The 21963-nt window shown below is 34.3% G+C and overlaps 1 pseudogene; it reads left to right on the top strand.

Annotated features, from left to right (window-relative positions):
* The first annotated feature begins 1913 nt into the window (after positions 1 to 1913).
* LOC130238959 (E3 ubiquitin-protein ligase listerin-like) lies at positions 1914 to 20865 on the top strand (annotated as a pseudogene).
* Positions 20866 to 21963: the final 1098 nt, after the last annotated feature.

Raw genomic sequence — 21963 nt, 5'->3', positions numbered from 1 at the left:
GAGTAATTTTTGGAGATTCAAAATATCGATCAGTAAGTCATGTTATATGATCTTTAGTAGGAAAAATAAGATATCAAGTGACATTAAATTATCAATATATGGAAAATCATTAGAGGAGGTTAAAGAATTTAAATATCTAGGGATTTGGCTGGATAGCAGGTACACATGGAAAAAGCATATTGAGGAAGTGGAAAAGAAGTGTAGGAAAACTTTAAATGCAATGAGGGCAATAGCAGGCAAAGAATGGGGAGCAGAGAGATCATTAATGCTCACAGTGTATCAGGCTTTAATAAGATCGGTACTTGATTATGGGTGTATGATATATGCGGCAGCATCAAAGACTATTTTAAAAAGACTTGATAGAATTCAATATAGAGCACTTCGAATGTGTATAGGAGCAGTAAAATCAACACCGGTTAATGCTTTAATTGTTGAAACAAATGAATTACCATTATATCTGCGTAGGGAGAAATTGGCGCTGGCGTATTGGTCATCTATTAAAAGCTATGCTGGAGAGAACATTGTAAAAGAAACTTTAATGGATTGTTGGGAGTATACAAATAATAGAGGAAGAGGATTTGGATGGGATATACATAATATAGCAAAAAAACACCAAGTATTTGATATAGTGGGTAATAAAAGCCCAGTATGGAGTGAAGTCCCCCTATGGATAATACCTGAAGTTGAAATTAATCTTGAGATCTTGGATAAAAGAAATGAGTGGGAGGAATCAGGTACACTCAAACAAAATGTATATAAGCATATAGTTGAAAAATTTTATGGGAGTACACAAATGTATACTGATGGATCTAAAGACCCAGACAAGGGTGTTACAGGAATAGGAGTGTGTGTTCCTGATTTGGAGGTATTTATAAAAAAAAGAACAACATCAGAACTGTCAATATATTCTGTTGAAATGGTTGCTATCATTGTGGGACTTATGTGGGTAGAAGAAGTGACACCAGACAGAGTTGTGATTTGCTCAGACTCTGCTTCAGTATTAAAATCATTAGCCAGTCATCAGTCATCTAGAGAAGATTTAATGAATGAAGTCTTTACATTAATATGGAGAATCCAAAGGAAAGGAATTCTAGTTGGGTTTTGTTGGATTCCAGCACATATAGGGGTGGTGGGAAATGAAATAAGTGATGAATTAGCTAAAAATGCGACTAAAAGAAAAGAAATCGATATAAATGTTCCATTAAGTAAAGGAGAAATTAAAAGTATTATTAAGAAAAATGTGACAATACATTGGCAAGAAGTATGGAATACAGATTTGAAGGGAAGAGGTCTATATAAAATCAAAAAGAATGTAGACACTAAAATGATTATTCATGGAAGGAATAGGAAGGAGGAGGGCATAATTACCAGACTGAGACTGGGGCACACCGGATTGAATGATTCATTGTTTTTAATTGGTATACATGAGAATGGATTATGTGACTCTTGTGACGTTAAAGAAACAATTGAGCATGTAATATATGAATGTTTAAAATATAGAGAAGAAAGAAAGGAACTAATTGAATATCTTAAGGAGAAAGGAAAGGAAGATAAAGATATAGGATACCTATTGGGGTATGAGTTTAATTATGATCGTATAGGATATAGGACTCTAATAAATTTTTTATATAATACAGGATTAGATAAAAGGATATAATAAAATAATATATAACTAATAATAATATAACTCATGTAAGTAAATAAAATAAGTGCTCTGTTACAAGTCTAGGGATTAAGGAGTTCACTGTGCAGGGGGAGGAGCTGAACACGCAGCGTCAACCGGCGCCTGGACTCTGAGGTCTGTGGGATTGGGGCAGAGCAATCACAGAATCTGGTTGCACAACTAGCACAGTAGGTGGCGATATGCACAAAGAATGCAATTCGCCAAAAACGAAGAAGAAGAAGAAGAAGAAGACTGTTCTGAAGTCGGAAAAGAAGTGGACGTTCACCCGACACAAGAATGGGGGGCAAAAATAAACAGAGAACGAAAGGAAATGTTCGGGTGAGGCAAATGAAAGTTATTAGGTTATTAATATCTTCTCGCTACCAGCCAAAAGTTTGAGATATTAGTAAACCCAATGTAGCGGACTCAAAACATATGACAGCACGATAAACCCATGTGATAAACTTGAGTTGGGTGTTATGTACTTGCTTTTGGTAGTTGTATAAACGCAGAGTTTCTGAAATACGTTTTAAACGTTTTTTTTAATCTTGTCTGTTATGTATAACGTTACTTGTGTACATGTAATCCTGACGTCACGTGTTTGAGGGGTAATCAGACAGAAAGTGCATTAGTTGAGCAACATTTGATGATGGCTCTTATGAAGATTACACGTTTTTTGCTCATTGAACACCCTTTGTGTAATCGCATTTATACTACAGATAACATTGCCAACTAAACTATGGTTACTGTAGCATTACCATGGTGTATTTGTGGTTACCATGGTCAAAGACTTTGCCATAGTTTAACTACAATAACCATGTTTCATTATTTGTAAAAACTATGGTAAATTTTGACAGCTGGGAGCTTCAGTCTGACTAACCATAGGACTGTGACCAACTAGACAATGAAATGTTTATGAATGTGTGATGACAGCTTTTGTGTTTTGTTTCTTTCAGCCCTCTAGCAGCGGCAGAGCTGCTGATCTATTGGCCCGGGAGAGTGGTGTTGTTCCCGGGTTTGTGGGATTCGGTGTCTCAACCTCTAATGATCTAGGATATGTACCTGCAGTACAGGGAGAGGAGGAGATAGACAATCTAGTGGACGCAGACTTCCGCATGGTTCTGCGGAAATTGTCCAAAAGAGATTCAGTCACAAAATTGAAGGTACAGTCCAGTAGTATATGGATGCAGTCTTGATTATGCAATCTTGCAATGTCAGACACAATGCACTCCATGGAGCCTAGTGAATTCACTGTGAGGGGTAGGGTTATATGTGGCCATTAAAAGCATTGCATGCAGCTAAGATTGCAACTGCACCAGGCCTGCATCCAGACCCCCCTCGTATATTTTGTTGTGATTGATGGGTAAGATGTTTCTGTCACAGAATAAAAAATATATAAAAGGTAGTGCTGTCAAATGACTAATACAATACTCTCACGTACAAAATAAAATTTGTATTTGCATAATACATGTGATTATTTTATTGGGTTACACGTATATATATTTTTATATGTAAGTCACTTTAGTATGAAATGTAAATATCACACACAAATTTTCTATCCTATCTATCTATCTATATCTATCTATCTATCTATCTATCTATCTATCTATCTATCTATCTATCTATCTATCTATCTATCTGTCTATCTCGTCTGTCTGTCTGTCTGTCTGTCTGTCTGTCTGTCTGTCTGTCTGTGTATATATATATATATATATATAATATATATTATATATGTATATGTATGTATGTATGTATATGTATATGTATGTATATGTATGTATTTGTGTGTGTGTATGTATGCATACAGTTGAAGTCAGAATTATTAGCCCCCTGAATTTTTAGCACCCTGTTTATTTTTTTCCCCAATTTCTGTTTAACGGAGAGAAGTTTTTACATTTCTAAACATAATAGTTTTAATAACTAATTTCTAATAACTGACTTAATTTATCTTTGCCATGATGACAGTAAATAATATTTTACTAGATATTTTTCAAGGCACTTCTATACAGCTTAACCTAACATTTAAAGGCTTAACTAAGTTTGTTGGGTTAACTAGGCAGGTTAGCGTAATTATGCAAGTTATTGTATAATGATGGTTTGTTCTGTAGACTATTGAAAAAAATATTTCGCTTAAAGGGGCTAATAATTTTTACCTTAAAATGTTTTTTTTTTTATTTATTAAAAACTGCTTTTATTCTAGCCGAAATAAAGCAAATAAGACTTTCTCCGAAGAAAAAATATTATCAGACATACTGATACAAAAAAAATTCTCTCCGTTAAACAGAAATTGGAGAATAAAAAGAATCAGGGGGCTAATAATTAATTCTGACTTCAACTGTGTGTGTGTGTGTATCATATTGTAATATTTAAATATTTTTGCATAAGAATTTTCTAAAAACAAATATTGTAAAAATATGCGTACACTCATTATGTGAATACGAACATATATTTGATAAGAATAATCATGATTAATTATTTGACAGTACTAATAAAAAACAAAATCTAAATTATATCTGACAATTTTGACTTTTCTCAAATTTACAATCATGGTTGTAAGACATAAATTCAGAATTATGAGTAAAAAGTTTACATCTGTTTGTAGTTTGGTTTTCACCCTCAGAATTGCTACTTCCAGTTGCACAGTTATAGTTCTAAATAGATATGTTTATATTCTATTAAATCAATGTCTTTTAAAGATTATTGCTTAATTTGCATAGGTGTACAAATATGGAAGTGATCTAAAAGATTTAACAAAAGCTTACGCTTGTTTGGCAACATTTCTGAGCTCACAACAGGCCTACTTTACAGGTTTAATAGTTATTGTTTAAAATCAGTTTACCTACAGAAAAAATGCATATGTTTTTACTTCTGTTGATATTTTGAATTTACATGTATTTATTTAGAATTTGTTCATATTTGAAGCTCAGCCTCATAGTCTGCTGTTACTATTTATTTAAAATGTGAATAGATCTTCATGGCTCATTAAGCAATATCAACATTGTTCTTTTTTCACACAAAATATTGGCTGCTGTATTTAGTTTTTTCATTTTAGTTTTTACACCTTGCTACTTAAAGGCACAATTCATGTTGCCAGTTATAATTGCATGACTAAATTTAAATTAATAATGATGGATTTTGAAATTGTGATAATTCAATTTAATTTATATTACAACTCTGTTACATGTCCTAATGTTTGAAGGACAAGGCCACAAAGCTTTGTTTTGCCATTGTATTAGTCTGTGTAAAACCTACTAATTATTTATTTAAGTTTGATTTAACAGACTCATAAATGTCTCATAAATGTTGGTAAACATGTATTTTAGGCAGTACAAGAGTTTGGAGCAATGTGTCAAGAGCGACAACCTGATGTTTAAAAGGTGTTCTGCCATACTGGCCTCGGATATACTGCCGAATATCGATGGTAAGTATATTAAATCGTGTTAGTTATACGTTTATAATTTTGTAATATATTGTTGTTTTAAGCTAATCTTATTAAGGATAATGTTGAATAAATAATTGTTGTCCCTTGACCCTTGTGTGCTGTTCTCATCCACTCTGGGGTTATTTGAGTCCATATTTGGCCACAATCTTCTCTGTTTCAGCAAATGGAATGATTTTTTAGGTGGCAAATCTTAATTTGTCACATATTTTGGGAAAAGGCTTTGAAGAATTTCAAAAACGTAACTACACTTTTACTAACAGAACAAATTTACTACCATTTCATTATGTTTGTGACTGTTTTTGCCCCATTGCTTTCCATCATAGCTACTATTTTTATTGCAAAGTCATGACACCATATAATTTTGCATCTATATCTTGATATGTCTGAAAATCATAGTACATGTATTTATGCCATGCACACTATAATTTGCTGTTACATTACATAGAACTCTATAAAAAGCCAGAAACTTTTTTACACAGGCCTATCTAAGGGTTAATTGTGCCAAATGATAATCAACAGTAAAAATAAAAAATTTGACCTTTTTCCAACAGGGAAAACCACTAACATTCAAGAATATTTGTGGTTTTATGCTGTCATGGCTTTGCAATCAAAAATGTCATTATATGGATGTCAATGGGACAAAAAACACCCACGATCATAACAAAAAGGGTTGCAAATTTGAACAATACACAAGGGTTAATGAAATAATAATAATAATTAATTAAATCTAAAAAAATATCTTTTCATTTCACTGAATTTAAGGCAGCTAGAAGCTTTAAAGGCATTTTATTTAGTTGTTTCTGTAAATGCAATATCTTTTTTGTTTGGATATTTAATCGAATGTGTATTCATCAGGACCACGATCGCCGTGTGCGAGAGGCCACACAACAGGCCTTTGAGCAGCTGGTTTTAAAAGTCAAGAGGAATCTGGCCCCCTGAAGAGCATCATGGGTCACTGGCTCATCTCTCAGTGTGACACATACTCTCCTGCTGCCTCTGCCGCCAGCGCTGCTTTTCAGGCTGCTTTCCCCCTCAATAAACAAACAGAGGCCATCAGCTTCTGTAAAGAAGAAGTCCTCAATGTGAGATAATGCTTGCATAAAGAAACTATATGACATTCTGCAGAATTTGTGATGCTAGCTATCATTGCTCATCATATATTTCCTCTGTGATTCTCAGGTTCTCCAAGACAATTTGCTGAAAGAAACAGCCGACACTCTAAGTGACCCTAAGTAAGTGTGGGATTTCTACTGAAATAACCTGATCAGGACATGTTTTGGTTTACTTAGTTAAAGTTTTATATTATATTTTCAGTGTGTCTCAAAAATAATGTATTTGTTGTTGTTGTTGTAGAGTGTATTTTCATTTTATGATATAAAGCCTACAAATTAAAACCAAAATCTCTGCAAAAATGAGTCTCTTCACAAAACAATAGCCAGTTTATTAGAATTTCAGATATACATTAATATACACTCTATAAAATGCAGGGTTTTACACTATTTATTCAGGTTGTCCCAACAAAATCGATAAAGTTAACTTTTACAAATTAGGGTGGACTGAACATCAAACAATTAAGTTGTCCCAAAAAATCTCAAGAATTGGGTTGTTTCAGCTCTTTTTTGAGTGTATTTTTTTACGTTTTAAATGAATATTGGAAAAATATTGCATATTGTAGTATAATAATAATAATAATAATAATAATATCATAATAAGTGGTTTAGAATTATAAATAAAATTAAGTCAGACACTTTAAGAAATTGTTTCCCCACTTTCCTAACCACCCTCCTGAACATCATCTTGACTATTTTTTTGGCTTAGATATGGGCCAGAAACATTTAATATCGGCTATCTATAATTTAATAAGTACACTAAATGTAAATCCTATGGTTTCTCTCAAAGAATTTTGGAAAAATTACCTTGGTGCTAGTATTGCGGAAGAACAATGAAAAGATATTTTAAAGATAGTCCACTCCTCCCCTATATGTGCCAGACATGGCCTAATGCAATGTAAGGTGCTCCATAGAGCTCATTTAACCAATGCCATATTAGCAAAAAAAAAAATGCTGATAGAAGTGATGCTTGTCATCACTGTAAGCAGTCTCCTACTAACCATCTACATATGTTCTGGAGTTGCCCTCTATTGACAAATTTCTGCTCCAGTTTTTTTAAACACTTAATGAAGCTATTAACATAAATCTTCTAGACCCTTACCCCTTGACAGCCCTTTTTGGTATTTCAGAGAGAGTTGACTTGACTGTTGCATCTCGCCAGGTTATTGCTTTTTCTCTTTTAGCTAGACGAGCCATTCTTATCAAATGAAAACGGGATTCCTCCATCACATGATGTGTGTATCTGAGAAATCTTTAGCTGCATAAAACTTGAGAAATTAAGATGTTTACTTGCAGGATCTCTCAAATCTTTTTACAAGACCTGTAACCCTGTTTTAGACTCAAAGGCTTACCCTGTTCAGTTGATATCAGTTCTAATACACAGTAAATAATTGGAAAGAGGAAATATTGGCTCCTTAATGCCAGCTTTTAAAGTTTTCTTTTTTTTTCTTTCCTTTTTTACGCTTTTATTGTAAACTTGCTCAATAATTAAAACAATTTTTTTTTTACACTTTTTTTAATAATTGTTTTAAAAATTATTATTATAATTTTTTCTCTCAGAGAATACATTTGTTTATAATTCATAAATTTTATTTATTTTATTTTAAGGGAATAGTTGGAAAATAAAACTAAGACAGTCTGTTTTTTTGTATTTATTGTAAACTACTATGTATGGTCTTGTTAAACACCAAAAAAAAAATTATTATGTTTAAATGGCCTTCAAATAATTCAATGTGATCTTTCTTTCCTTTTTGTTTTGTGCAGAAGTGTGCCAGGAGAGGAGCGAGAGGCTAAGTATATTCGGCTGTTGACTAGTTCTCTGCTGGCCCTGAAGAGACTGCTAAGTGCTTTATCTGAGAAAGACAGAGAACAGATAAAGGATGGACTTTCCCAGCTCATCACACAGGCCAAATTCTGGAAGTACAGCAAACACAAGACCCCACAGGTAAGCTGAATATTCAGTTTTTGGAGAGTGTCTCATAACTAGGTGTGATTCAAGCATTGGGCAGCTTAATGTTTTATTTAAAATAAATGATATTAAAAGATGTTTATTAATCATGTATCATTCATTTATATCTTAAATCTGATTGGCCCAAAATTATTTTCAATTTAGCTGTATATTAAATGTCAGGTATGTTCTGAGTGAATTTACAGGGGTCGTATCATGATCAATTTTACAAGATTAAAAATCTCAGGTTTCTCCAGAATGTGCTGGAAAAGATTCATCTTAAAATAAAGATCATGTATTATAGAGCTGGAGCTACTATGAAGCATTTATTATAGAAATTTGTTAAGAAAAAAACAATTCTGCAAAAAAAAAGAAACTAGTCTAGAGCGCCATCTGCTGTTAAAAACTAAGCTCAGAATTGATTCAAGAGAGAATAGGGATGCATGTCATGCATCTCAAAATCAACGCAAAATCGATGGTTTTCACCACACTTCTAATTTCTTATTCCATGCTGTAAATGCCCTTTTTGTGCGGAAGTTAAAACACTACATGTGCCTCTTTACATGCAAATTAATTGCAGCTCCTTGCCCTTTTTCCAAAACAGGGCTCTACATTTCTGTTTGGCATCAGTTACGCCTCCAAAGACAACAAAACAAAACATCTGCTTCAGTTTTTAAAGACTTATCAGTTTAACATCTTGATATAGGATTTGCTGAGTGCACAAATACAAAGCATTAGCACTATATAAAGATAGTGTCACTTTACTATTAAACTAATTTCTCTTTTATGTCAAATGTTAAGATTTTTTTAGGTAAAAAGCTGAGTATTGTTTTCTGTTTTTTGGATTCACATCACTTTCAGAGTTGATTTTTTTTTCTTTTCCAGATTCGAGGGGCGTTCTTTGAGCTGATTGCCACCATGTGTGAGCGCACACCTCAGCTGATCCAGGCAGAAGCGGCGCGAGCGTGTTCTGCTGTGCTGCTCTCTATTGATGACACAGACCCAATGGTGCTGCCGCCTCTTTGGGAGGCCGTCCTCCATATCATGTCCTGCGTTGATGTGAGAATGTTTTTATTTTGTTTAGATGAAAAATAAAGTGTGTAAACTATACTCTGCTTTTTTTTATAAATGAAAATCAAAGGGATAGTTCACACTAAAATGACACCTCTGTAATTTACTCACTGTTAGACATTCCAATATTGATCCAATTGTTTAGTTTTTTTAAAGTAAAAAATTGAAGAAAGTTTTAGATTTGTTTTTGGCTCTCAAAGTGCTAGTAGTCAGGATCTGCATTTTATGAATCTCCAAGCATCACAGTTTCAGCTAAAAATCATCTTTAATGCTTTTCTGAATATAAAATTTGACTTATTTTCTTAATAAAGTAACTTAAAATGTCTTAAAATACAAAATAGTTATTTTTATTTAAAAAGTTTTTATTTAAAAATGCAGCCTGTAAATTAAATAAACCATGCATATGTATTTTAAGCAAACTTTACTAATAATACATAATATAAAACCTGTTGATCTTTTGCATTGTAATATAAATGGTATGCACGTTATTGTAGTCTGTTGTCATTGGACAACAGTTATTTCCTGTGTTTATCTATCTGTCTTTATCATGTGTATCTTTGTTTATCATGCTGTGAACTTTGTGCAGAACTGTTGGATGCATGTCAGTGCTAAGAAGGGTGTGATGCCCAAGCTCTGGGTGCTTCTTAAAGAAGGAGCTCGAGGTCTTGCAACATCTCTGCATCCAAACCTGCTCCCGTTCATAAGCAAACTGCCAGCAGAGGTCAAACAGCCTGACCTGGAGTTCTCTAGGACATTCCTCACCTCCATCATTGAGGGGTAAAGAACGTCATCTTCTCATTCATATAGTGATTCATTCTGTGGTCATGTTGGACTTGCAGCAGAATTGCATGTTTAGATGTTTCTACTCCAAGTCATCGATAAACTACGCAATCGCATTCGTGATTTTTATTTTTTATAATTATTTTTTGAGGGTTTTCACCTTTAATTGATAGGACAGTAGAGAGTATTGACAGGAAAGTGTGGGGAGCAGAGGGAGGGGAAGGATCGGCATAGGACCACGAGGCGGGAATCGAACTTGGGCCGCCGTGAGATCCGGAGTGCATGTGTCGATGCACTAACCACTACACCACTGGCACCGACTCGTGGTTTTTATTCAATTAAATAATTAAGCCATTGCTAATTAAACATAAAGACTAATGTAGTGCAATATTGAGAATTTCAAATTAAGGTAAAAGCACACAGTATTTGTTCAAAACAAATACGTTTTATCCTTTTAGTATTTTTTCATGAATATATGTATCATTTGCACAAGAATGTTTTCAACTAATTATTGTGCTTTGTAGTATCGTAACACTGTGGTGTTTTTGCTTCAGATTGTCGAGCGATCGTGCCTCATCCAGTCCCTCAGAGAGTGCAGCCATCATTGATTCCACAATGGAGTGTCTTCGCTTTATCATCCTGCAGAACGCCGGAGATGAGCAGAACAGAGAAACATCCAGAACATGCTGATCTCAGAGCAGGTCTGTCGCTCAGAAACCAAAACAAACTCTCTATGTAAACCAGCCCATCTCATGTCAGGTTGTCTGTGGAGTCTTAAAAAGTATTAAAAGTTAATAAGTCAATTTAGAGAAATATAAGGCCCTTAAAAAGTATTTAAAATGTCTTAAATGCTATTTTACAAGGTATTTAATTTTATCTCAGTATGCTAAAAAGTAAAGTTTGCCTGAATTTAATCTGTGAATATCGGGAAGCTGTGTAGAAATCATTAAAATCCTACTAGATTTGACAACACGCTGCTTTGTTTACTGCAGTAACCAAGGAAACACTGTTATTCCGCTGTTTTAGGGACCACTTGCTGGATTTGCATTTTTATTTTGTATTTGAATAACGTTTTAGTTCAGGATTAGTTTTTGAGAATCAGTGTTTGGTAAATTTACTGTAAGTTAAAATGTCGTCAGTGTTACCGGTTGAAACTCGAAACAAAGTGGCAATGAGGTCTTGAAATAAATGGAAGAATCTTAACACTAGAACTACTGAGGCGGTCATTTTGACAGTTTTTTGACAGTTAAAATAAAACATGCATATCTATAATTCCCTGACTTTTACTAAATGAGTATATTTGTTTTAACATTGTCATTTATCAAAATTACAAAACAAAAGATTTATGATTATTTCTTACTACCGTATCGGCCAAAATGGCTGCATGCATTTCAGTTGTTGGCTACTTTTCTTCGTGACTTTAAATATGCGTGCCTCTGGGGCCTAGCAACTTCTACTAATAAGAAGATTTCTGTTGGCAAAAACATAACTTTATTCAAAGAGCATAGAATCAACAAAAGGGGACACTCAATAGAAGTTCCATTGCAACGGCAGTGCCCAGCAACAGCCCCGCGATTCTGCCATTCTGGAGTGAAAGCGATCGGCCGTCCATTGGATCTTATTGCTATCGTGATGGCAAGCAGCTGCTTTGTTTTTTTTTTACATTTATTTTTTAAAAAGCGCATTAAAGCTGAGATACAACCTGAAAGATGACAATATAACACTTACTATCAAAATCATCAGCACTTTTAATAGTTTATTTTACAGACTTATAATAGGCTGTTGTTCTATTGGAATTTTCATTCCAAAATGGCCGCCGTGGCATCTAGTGGCTGTTTCCCAAATCACAATAGAGTGTCACCTCTTGGTGATTCTGTGCTCTTTGCTTTAATTCAGATATGTCTTTAAAAACAGCACATTCAGTGCTGCGAAAATCCTTTTCTCCTGCATGAGAAAGTAAAAATAAAAGTGAGTTGCTGACATTTGCGGGTGGTCTAACATAGCTTAACTTTACATTTATAGGCTGTATAAAAACATAAACATCATATACATCAAACACCAAAAACATCATATTTTTAAGATAATGGCTTAATTAGATATGTTGACAGGTATTCAAAGCTTAATTTTAATATCTCAATTGAAGCTTTGAAGGTAAATATGACTTGACAATATGAATTCTTGAATGAGAATGGTCAGCATGACCACTATGGTAATTCTAGTAGTTAAAGAATTCTGGCAGTTTCAGTGTTAAAAAGGTATATTCCACTCTCTGATTTCTGTATATACCCTGCATGTGTTTAATGTTTTTTCCCTCTCTCTGCAGCTCCTTCCTCTGATTGACAGAGCTCTGAAAACCCAGCGCTGCAGTCGGGCCCTCTGTTCCCTCAGCTCTCAGATATGCTGCTGTCCTGGGAAAAGCGGGCGGCAGGAAAAGATTCCTCCACTTTTCAAAGACTGCTGTCAGATTTCTGGGAAGGTCTGAGTCGCTTGTGCACAGCTTACGTGGACTGTGAGGAGTCTGAAAGAACCGATCTTGAGGGCATTGCGTTGCTTCTGCAGATTATGCAGAATCCAAACAATGTCGGTAAACAGACCAAGAAGAAGAAAAGTGTGAAAATTTGCTTCGCAGACCATGAAGAAAGAGGCCAGGGGGATGAACCTCCAAGGCAAGCTCCAGTGGTGGAGGAGCAGGACTGTCCCTTGAGAAATGGACACCTGCTGGATTTAGTTTGCAAGCTGGCGGAGCTCAACATGGTGTACGTGAGCGAGCGCGAGTCGGAAAGGCACCTGAGGTTTTTGTCTCAGCTGCTCGGGGCATTTCCCAGACCTCAGGTGTTCCAGGTGTTGCTGCGGCCCGAGGAAATGAAGCCTGAAATGGGGTCAGAGCTCCGGCCGCTCGCTGAGAACGCAGCTGTCCGCTTTCTCCTGCAGAGAGTGGCTGTGTGGTTAAAACAGGAGGACAGGAAGGAGACAGATTTCCTGGTGGACATGGTTTTCAGTTCCCTGCAGTGCTGCAGCTCTGGTTCTGACAAGACACTCATCCTCAACCAAATCAGCGTAAGAGACACACATGGACGGGGGTTTGGCTAGGAGGATATTTTATATTTTGGGGGGATATTTTATGTTGTGTTACATTATATTACACCGTTTTCTTTTTACCCTGGCAGCATGGCATTTTATTTTTAGCAAGGGTGGTTTGCCTTTGCTGGTAGAATGAACCGCCACAGAAGATAATAAATCATTTTTAAAACTACTAAGCCATATAAAAATATATTTTGGTTCAAAGGATATATATTAATGTTAAGCACATATTAAACATTGTAAGATAAATGTTTAGCATTTATAATCCTGTGACAATAAATACAATGATTACTTGAGTGAAACATTCTGTTTTAACATCAGACACATTTTTTTTAAAATATCTATAAATCCAAAACTGTTATAAACTTTAATAATATTATTCAATAATCACAGTATTTGAATGAAGGCAGACTTGTTTAAAAACATCTGATCAACCCCAAACTTTTGAACAGTAGTGTATATTGTCAATAAAAATGTTGCAAATATCAAAAAAGTCAACTAAATAAATTTTAATTGCATAAAAAAACTGTATATTGAGAATTAAAACAAAAGAAGCGTCAATAATCCACTGTTTATCTCTCAACAGAAGGATCTGAGTTGGAGTGTGACTCGTCAGCTAATTGAAAAGGTACTTTGGTTTTTATTAAGAGATCTTTTGTTTTTGTTTATCTTTACATCTGCAAAAGTTTTATTATAAACTATCTGTATATCCACCCAGGCATGTTCAGACCCTGTCCGTCTGGAGGTGTGTGGGGCTGGATGAGGGGTTCAGTGTTGGGAGAGAGGCTGGTGGGTCTTGCTGGAGATTTGTGTGCGTTGGGTTTGTGTGGGTCTCCTCCATCATCCTCCCGTCATGCACATGGCTGGCCTCTCATAAGCCTCGCTCTGTCACAGCAGCACAATAATGGTACGTCTGCATGTTATCACTGCTTAACCATAACCTGATCTCTTAAAGTTCATATTAGAGTTAAACTGGTAAAAACTGACCTAACTCAAGTCCCTGGAACAGTCCACATTTAAAGAAATAAAATATTGTACACTTTTAAACAGTTTAGTGAATCGTCTGTGAATTAAATAATGAAATACTTAAACAAACAACAACTTTTAAACTGTATGTCTTATGGGATCTCATTATATATTACAAATGACTAAACAGGGGGTTTTCTAACCAGAAAATTGCTGTTTCACTCTTTTTCTTCTCTGCAGAGCCTCTTATTGGCAAGGTGTATGTCGAGCAGATCATCGACAAGCTTCATGCCACCCTGTCAGAAGCAAAGGGCATGTCTGACGCTGGAAACTTAGAGCCACTGGTCACTTTCATCTCTGATGTTGCTGCCACTTTCTTTTCATCTGTGAAGGGCTGTCTCCTGCTGACGTCTGCCGAGGAGCTGCTATGACTGTTTTCCAGCTCTGTGCACAGGACCAAACTGTCACTCATCTCTCAGGTGAAGACTCTAAAACAATACAGTGAGACTAGCTGACAGGAAAAATAGATTCTGGTAGTGTTGGGTGTAATTAGATACAAGGTAGCTAGTTACATAATAATGATGATTTTTTTTTTTTGTTTTTTTTTGTTATACAAATATATTTTGCAGATTATTAAATTTTTCTACTAACAAAGCTTACTTATATCAAGTCAGTTACACTTGCCTAAAGGGATAGTTCACCCAAAAATGAAAATTCTGTTTAAAATAGTGTTAAACTGAAGAAAGAAACTGGTATTTTGATAAATCTGTACCATTGACTTCCATAGTATTTGTTTTTTCTGTCTATGGATGTCAATGGTTACAGGTTTTCAGCCTTTTTCCAAATATTGTCTTCAACAGAACAAAGAAACTCATAAAGGCTTGGAAGCTCTTGAGGGAGAGTAAATTGTAAGTTTTCATTTTTGGGTAAACTATCCCTTTAAAAAAATATCTGACTCAACATTTTTCATTAATTTTCCTTAAACTGAAAAGATAAACAACAGTTGTATAATTTATCCATTATGAATGCATTATTTCATTTAAATTATGCTTGAATATGATAGGAAATGTTTGATTCTGGTGTTGTTTTACTTTTAAAGCTGTAAGAGAGTTTACATTTTCCACCATTTTGTGCTCATCTCAAGTCAATCCAGATACCAAATAGCATGTTTATCATGTTATTGTTTATTAATATTGCACTGTCCTAATAGCAGAGTTGCCAAATTATTAATCTACTATTGGTGTATTCTTTTTGTACAAATGAATGACTTGCCTTGATCCCTTCCGCCGTTTTTTGAGGAAGTGAAATCAACTGGAGCAAGTCACATCCTGTGTGCATCAGTGCTTTAACCTCCTAGAGCTTTAGTGGCCACATACGTGGGCAGCTCATTTTAGCTCTTAAGTGGCTATTTAAAATACTTTGTATGTTTTATATTTGCTACAGACATACAGTGTCACCCTGCAGCTGTTTTGCAGCATATGAAATGTCCCAAATACTATTTTAAACTGTCTAACATGGGCAAAAAAATGTTGTTGACTGTTTCTGATAGTCAAAACGTGTTCAAAAAATATGTATGTGTTATTAATGCATTAAGAAACAGTCAGGAAAAAGTGTTTTATGGAAATTCGGACCACGAGTCCACATATATGGACATAATTTTTCTCTAAAAGTACATCATATTAAAAGGTGTTACTTAGGTTTTATTTTATTAGGTTCCAATAGGCCCAAATAGCACAGAGCAGAGAAATAAAAAAGGCATGCAAAAAACAGCTTGGGCCTTAAGAGGTTAAATATTATTATGTCTTTTTATAAATAATACAGAAAATAGATGTTTCATGCAAAAGTTTACTTAATCTAGTAGAGTAAATTTGGACTTAATTATTTAATGATAATTGTAGCTGTATGTATAATTCAGGAGGCGGAGACCATCTTTAAGATAATAATTTCAAGACAAAATATCCCTTTTTGTTGTTTTTGTCCCTTTCTTGTTTTTGAAAAATTGTATTGTGGAGATGCAAAATGTACTTGAAATTCTAGAATCACCCGTAGTAATTAAGATTTTTCATCTGAAGAAGGTTACATTTGTTTGAGAATTGCACGTACCTAAGAAACAATGAATTAAGAATTAGTCAGTGACAAAGCTTGTGTGAAATATGGTGTGATTACTTTAAAACATTTCATGTTTTGATACATATATTTTTAACTTTTTAAAGTTTTTTTTTTTTAACAAAGGCTCTATTTGACTTAAACTTAAAAAATTAAGTTTAGTTTCTATTGTCTATGCATTGAGATTAATATTCTACTATTGAGTCAAGTAATCATATTTTCTTATTGATTAATTAAATAATTTTTTCAGACACAGTTATTAGAAAAGTAATTTAAATACATTTTCATATAATGATGTAATTATTCATAAAAATAAATAAAATATAAAAAAAATCTATATTTTTGATGTCATTTACCCAAAAGTGGTTTCTGAATTTTCTACCAGATGCTCTTCTCCTGAAGCTCCAGCACGCATACATTGCTGGCATTCAGTCGCTGATCAGTTTCCTGGGCACAGGAGTCACGAAGGGCACTCTCCTCCATAACATTGCTCTCTGGGTTAAAAGTCAACTGCTCACTACACCACTGACGGTCAAAAGGTTTGGGCCCTCTAGTGTTTTGATAAATTCACACATTTTCAGACAATCTGTTGCTTTTTTAAGTTTGAATGAGCTGTTTGGGATCTGGTCTTGATCTCCTCTGTTATTAATGTTAGTCTGCAGGTTTTGGTACAGGCTGTGGAGAGTCTGGCTCAAACCATTGCCTCGGCCCAGAACACCAGCTGTCTTCTTTCTCAGTTTATATGCTGTCTTACTCCTACTGAAGAGGAATGGAGCCGCATTAGACAAGCGCTGTCACCTCAGGTACTACTTAGAGAGTCAAACATTACATTCAGGCCCTGAAATACCCATAAAGATGAACATTCTTTTTTGCTCTTTAATTAAAAAATTAAACTTGAATAAATAAGTGAGGTTTACTGACCTCACAAATTCTTTTTTTCTTTGATTTATTTTTAGTCACTGATTATTTTGTCTGAAGGTTGTATAGGTTTTTAAAAAGGATTTTTATTTTTGTTTTGTATGTAATCCCACAGAGCTTTGGTACTTTATCAAATAGTAGTTTCAAACTCCCAAAAATAAACTCCAAATAAGCTTTATTGTGACCTGATTGTGTTTTATAATGGTTTGTTTGGGCCTCTAGAAGGTTCTAGCTAAATATTATTATGGCCAAAAAAAGCATGCTTTGTTTTAAGTAACTGTGTCTCTCATCGCAGTGGTTGAGAATCCTCTACTGTGTGGTCGTCTCAGAGTCACTGGCCAAAACCACTCCATGGATGTGTGGAGGTGCAGGGCATCAAACCGGCTGCCCGCACACCTGTGTGTAAGTGCTTTACTGGGCAGAGTCATCTTCTCTGCAGCTTCAGCTTCACCTGATGACCAGCAGGTGGAGGCAGACCTCTCCGAAATACCTGATCTCAAAACATAGGTAAGACTCGTTAAGTATAATTAAAAATAAATATCCGTTTTTATTAATCGATTTACATTTTATAAATTTAAATTTATTTATTCCTGTGGTGGTAAAGATAAATTTGCCTTAATCTTCAGTTTTACATAATCTTTCAGAAACCATTCCAGTAGGCTGATTTTGTGCTTAAGATTTTAAGAAATCTTCACGAATTGAAAGAATGACTTTCATTCATTCATTCATTCTTTCTCTTTCATTAATAATTTAATTAATTTTCTTTTTGGCTCAGTCCCTTTATTAATCCGGGGTCGCCATAGTGGATGAACCGCCAACTTATCCAGCATATGTTTTTACGCAGCGGATGCCTTTTCAGCTGCAACCCATCACTGGGAAACACCCATACACTCTCATTTACACACTGACACTTTGGACAATTTTAGCTTACCCAATTCACCTGTATCGCATGTCTTTGGACTCTGAAGGAAACCCATGCGAACACGGGGAGAACATGCAAACTCCACACAGAAATGCTAACTGACCCAGCCAAGGCTCGAACCAGTGAGGCGACAGCACCTCTACTGCGCCACCACGTCGCCCAGAATGACTTTCATTTAAAAAATTTTTTATATTGTATGAATATACATTTCTTTAATTTCACTTATATACACTTAGTTTATAGAAAGACACATTTAAGAGTTTTAAACAGTTTGTTTGCTTTTGATTTCAATACTTGTATTGTGTAGTTTCAGAGTTTTCTATGGCCTTCAGTGGTGTGAAGAAATGGAGTTTTCACCCCTCATGGTGTCTGAATATCATAAATGGCTGCAGTCCTGGAGTTTAGAACAGAAAATACACAATAACAGTCTGATCAAAACCACTCTTACAGAAACACTTTTCACAAGGTGAACTCATAATATATATATTTTCCCCAGAAGTGTACATTTTATACTAATAGCCTTGCATATATATACATTTAATTTGTTTTGAATGAACACATTTTATATACCCTTGTATATACCCTTAATCACAGATCACAACAAGATGGAACTCTCTGGTCACTATGTTTGGCGAAATACTTGCAACACAATAAAACGGACCCAAGTGATATCAAGAGCTTATATGGAAATGTTGAAAGGTAACGATTTCCCTAAAACTCGCAATAAGTAATTTAAAAAGATTTAACCTGGCACTAATGTTCAGTAGTTTGGGTAGACTGTTTTGTTTTTAAAAGAAAGTTACTGCTTTTATTTATTGAAATGTCATGTAAATTGTAAAATAATATTACAAACTAAAATAACAAATTTACATTCATTTCATTCATTTTCTTTTCGGCTTAGTCCCTTTATTAATCCGTGGTCGCCACAGCGCAATGAACCGCCAATGCAGCGGATGCCCTTCCAGCTGCAACCCATCTCTGGGAAATAACAATTTTTATTTATATATCTTTTTTAAAATAGTTTATTCCTGTAATCATTAGAAGATGCTAATTTTGCTTAAGAAATATATTTCACATGTTTTAAACACTTGTGTAGCTTTCCATTTTTTTGTGTAAATCCAGAAATTTTTTAAGCTTTCTGTACAATTATATTTGATAAGTTTGATGCATCGTTTAATAAAAGTATCCTTTATTAATATATATATATATATATATATATATAATATATAATATATAATTATATATATTATATTATTATATATATATATTATTTATATATATATATATTATATATATAAAACAACATAGTCCTACTATAAGCTGATTTGAAACTCATAACTCTGACCTCTAAGACAATACTAACAGTTTCTCTAAGCAACATTACTATATTATTAAACCACAAATTCTTATATAAGTTACAAAAGTTCAACTCATTTCAAACCTGTTTGTATAGCACTTTTCACAGTAATAATTGTTCAAAGCAGCTTTACAAAAAGGTGCTGGTTATTACATTATAGTACATTAGTGTGGACAGTATATGGTGTCCTACAGTATATATGCATTATATATAGTGTGCTATTCCAAAAGGTGATATCTATAATGAATAGATTAATTAAGTGATTTTTTTTGTATTGCTTAAGTCTGTGTTGTCATCTTATCATTTTATCAAGTCCTAAAAGGATCAACATCATGACCCTCATTGTGACCTCATCTTATCCATATAAACACAATCATGATCAGTGTTGGGGAAAGTTGCTTTTAAAAGTAATGTATTACAATCTTGAGACACTTTAAAAAGCAGAGATGCCCAAAATAGGGCTTTGATTTGGCCACCATCTGAGAAGAACAGTGAGAGAGGATGATCTATTTTGTTAGTTTTTGCTGAGCTACAAAAAAGCTAGCTGAAATGAAATGTTTCAATTAAAAGTTGTAAATGAATCAGATTTTTAAAAATGTAAATAATGTCACTCGACAGATAGAAAACTATGCAGAAGACATTTGTGAGCAAATCAAGGCAAAACTAGTGTAACTCCACTCTGTTGTAAATGAGATTGTTTTTACTGTAATATGTTCATGATTAAATGTTAAAGAATTAAGCTGTATTAGTTCAAATAATGCAATGTTTTATAGTTATATTTAAATATTATTAAAAATTAGGAAATTACCTGTGGCATATATATTTACCTTCGGCCCACTAGCCTCAATCAAGGTTGGCTTTTGGCCCTTCGTAAGAAAAAGTTTGGGCACCCCTGAAATGGAGCATCTAAATGTGCTACTTTGTTACTTTTAAGGAAAGTAATGTTTTTCTTCATTTTTTCTTCTTCTCTTATTGATAATTGTTAGATATTTGATTGTAATATATTGCATTTAAAAATAACCTTTCCCAATATTAAACCAGCTCCTGTTCAGACAGCCTTCAACACAGTGTTTCGCTAAACCAGTGAGTAGTTGGTTGTGTCGTTTATTAATTCAGGGCTTGTTTGTTTGTCTGTGTGTGTGTCAGTTTCTTTCCCCTCTCAGAGCACAGTGTGAATACTCTGCAGGTGCTCTGTCCGTTTCTAGCCAGTGAAGACAGAGAATCCCTCATCGCCTTGTGTGTCGCAGAGCTGCTCAATTGGCAGGACCGAGAGCACGACTGCAGTGATGGTGAGACTCAAAACACACACACACACAGCACACCATGAGTCATATAGGCTGAGTATAATGTGTGTGTGTGTAGGTGTGTTGTGCTGTCTGGCGGTGTTGCTGTGCTGCCTGCAGGCCGATGCTGCTGTGGAGGATGAGATTCTGCTGGCTGTCGTCAGCACGATCGCTGAATGGAGGAACAGTAGAGAGGAGTGGTTCCTCTTCAACAGGTGAGCATGTGTGTATCATTGTAATGAGGAGGACAGTGATGGCAGTTATGTTTATAATGGCAGAGCTGGGGTCACAGTGCTTATATGGGGGATTCCCATATAATGTACGGTTATTTGTAATTCTCTTTGGACATTTAATAGACTTTTAGAATACATGTTTACAAAAAACACATATTAATAATGATTGAAATTGAAGGCAAATATTAATCTTCTTGTCTTATTACGCTGTAATTAGGGTCTTGGATAGGAGAACTTATACTCACACAGAATCTGAACATGGAGAAATATGCAGATTTCAGCAGATTATTAGCCCATCATTGAGCCTCAATGATGGCTAATAATTCTGCTGAAATCTGCGTATTTATTTACTTGTATAAAGTAGTTTTTATACTAACTAATTAATGTTATATTATATTATATTATATTATATTATATTATATTATATATATTATATTATATTATATTATATATTAATATATTATATTTATATATTATATTATATTATACAAAATCAGAAAAAGTTGGCTTCAAAATGTGCCACACATTCTCTATTGTAGACAGTTCGAGACTGCAGGCAGGCCAGTCAAGTACCTATATCCTCTTCCTCCACAGCCAGGACTTTGTAATGTGCTTTTGTAACAAATCATAATTACATTGCCTGTTGACATCACCGGTTTCAAATCATATAACTATTTAACTAATTTATGATTAATAGCCCTAAATTGCTAGACCAAATTAGATTTGCTTTATAAATTCTGCAGTAATCTGCTTATTATTTGTACAAAATTTTGCAAAGAAATAGCAAAAAATTTGGCCACATATTTATTTGCCGTTTTCATCAATATTGTTACGAAATGCACATGTGAAATATTAAATAAATAATATAATATATATATATATATATATATATACAGTTGAAGTCAAAATTATTAGCCCCCTTTGAATTTTTTTTCTTTTTTAAGTATTCCCAAATAATGTTGACAGACCTAGGTAATTTTTTTGTGTGTCTGATAATATTTTTTTTCTTCTGGAGAAAGTTTATTGTATTTTGGCTAGAATAAAAAGATTTAGGGTCAAAATTATTGGCCCCTTTAAGCTATAT

This window comes from Danio aesculapii, chromosome 2, assembly GCF_903798145.1.
Source record: "Danio aesculapii chromosome 2, fDanAes4.1, whole genome shotgun sequence".
NCBI lineage: Eukaryota > Metazoa > Chordata > Actinopteri > Cypriniformes > Danionidae > Danio > Danio aesculapii.
The sequence above is the reverse complement of the archived record's forward strand: the minus strand, read 5'-3'. Positions and strand labels throughout refer to the sequence as shown.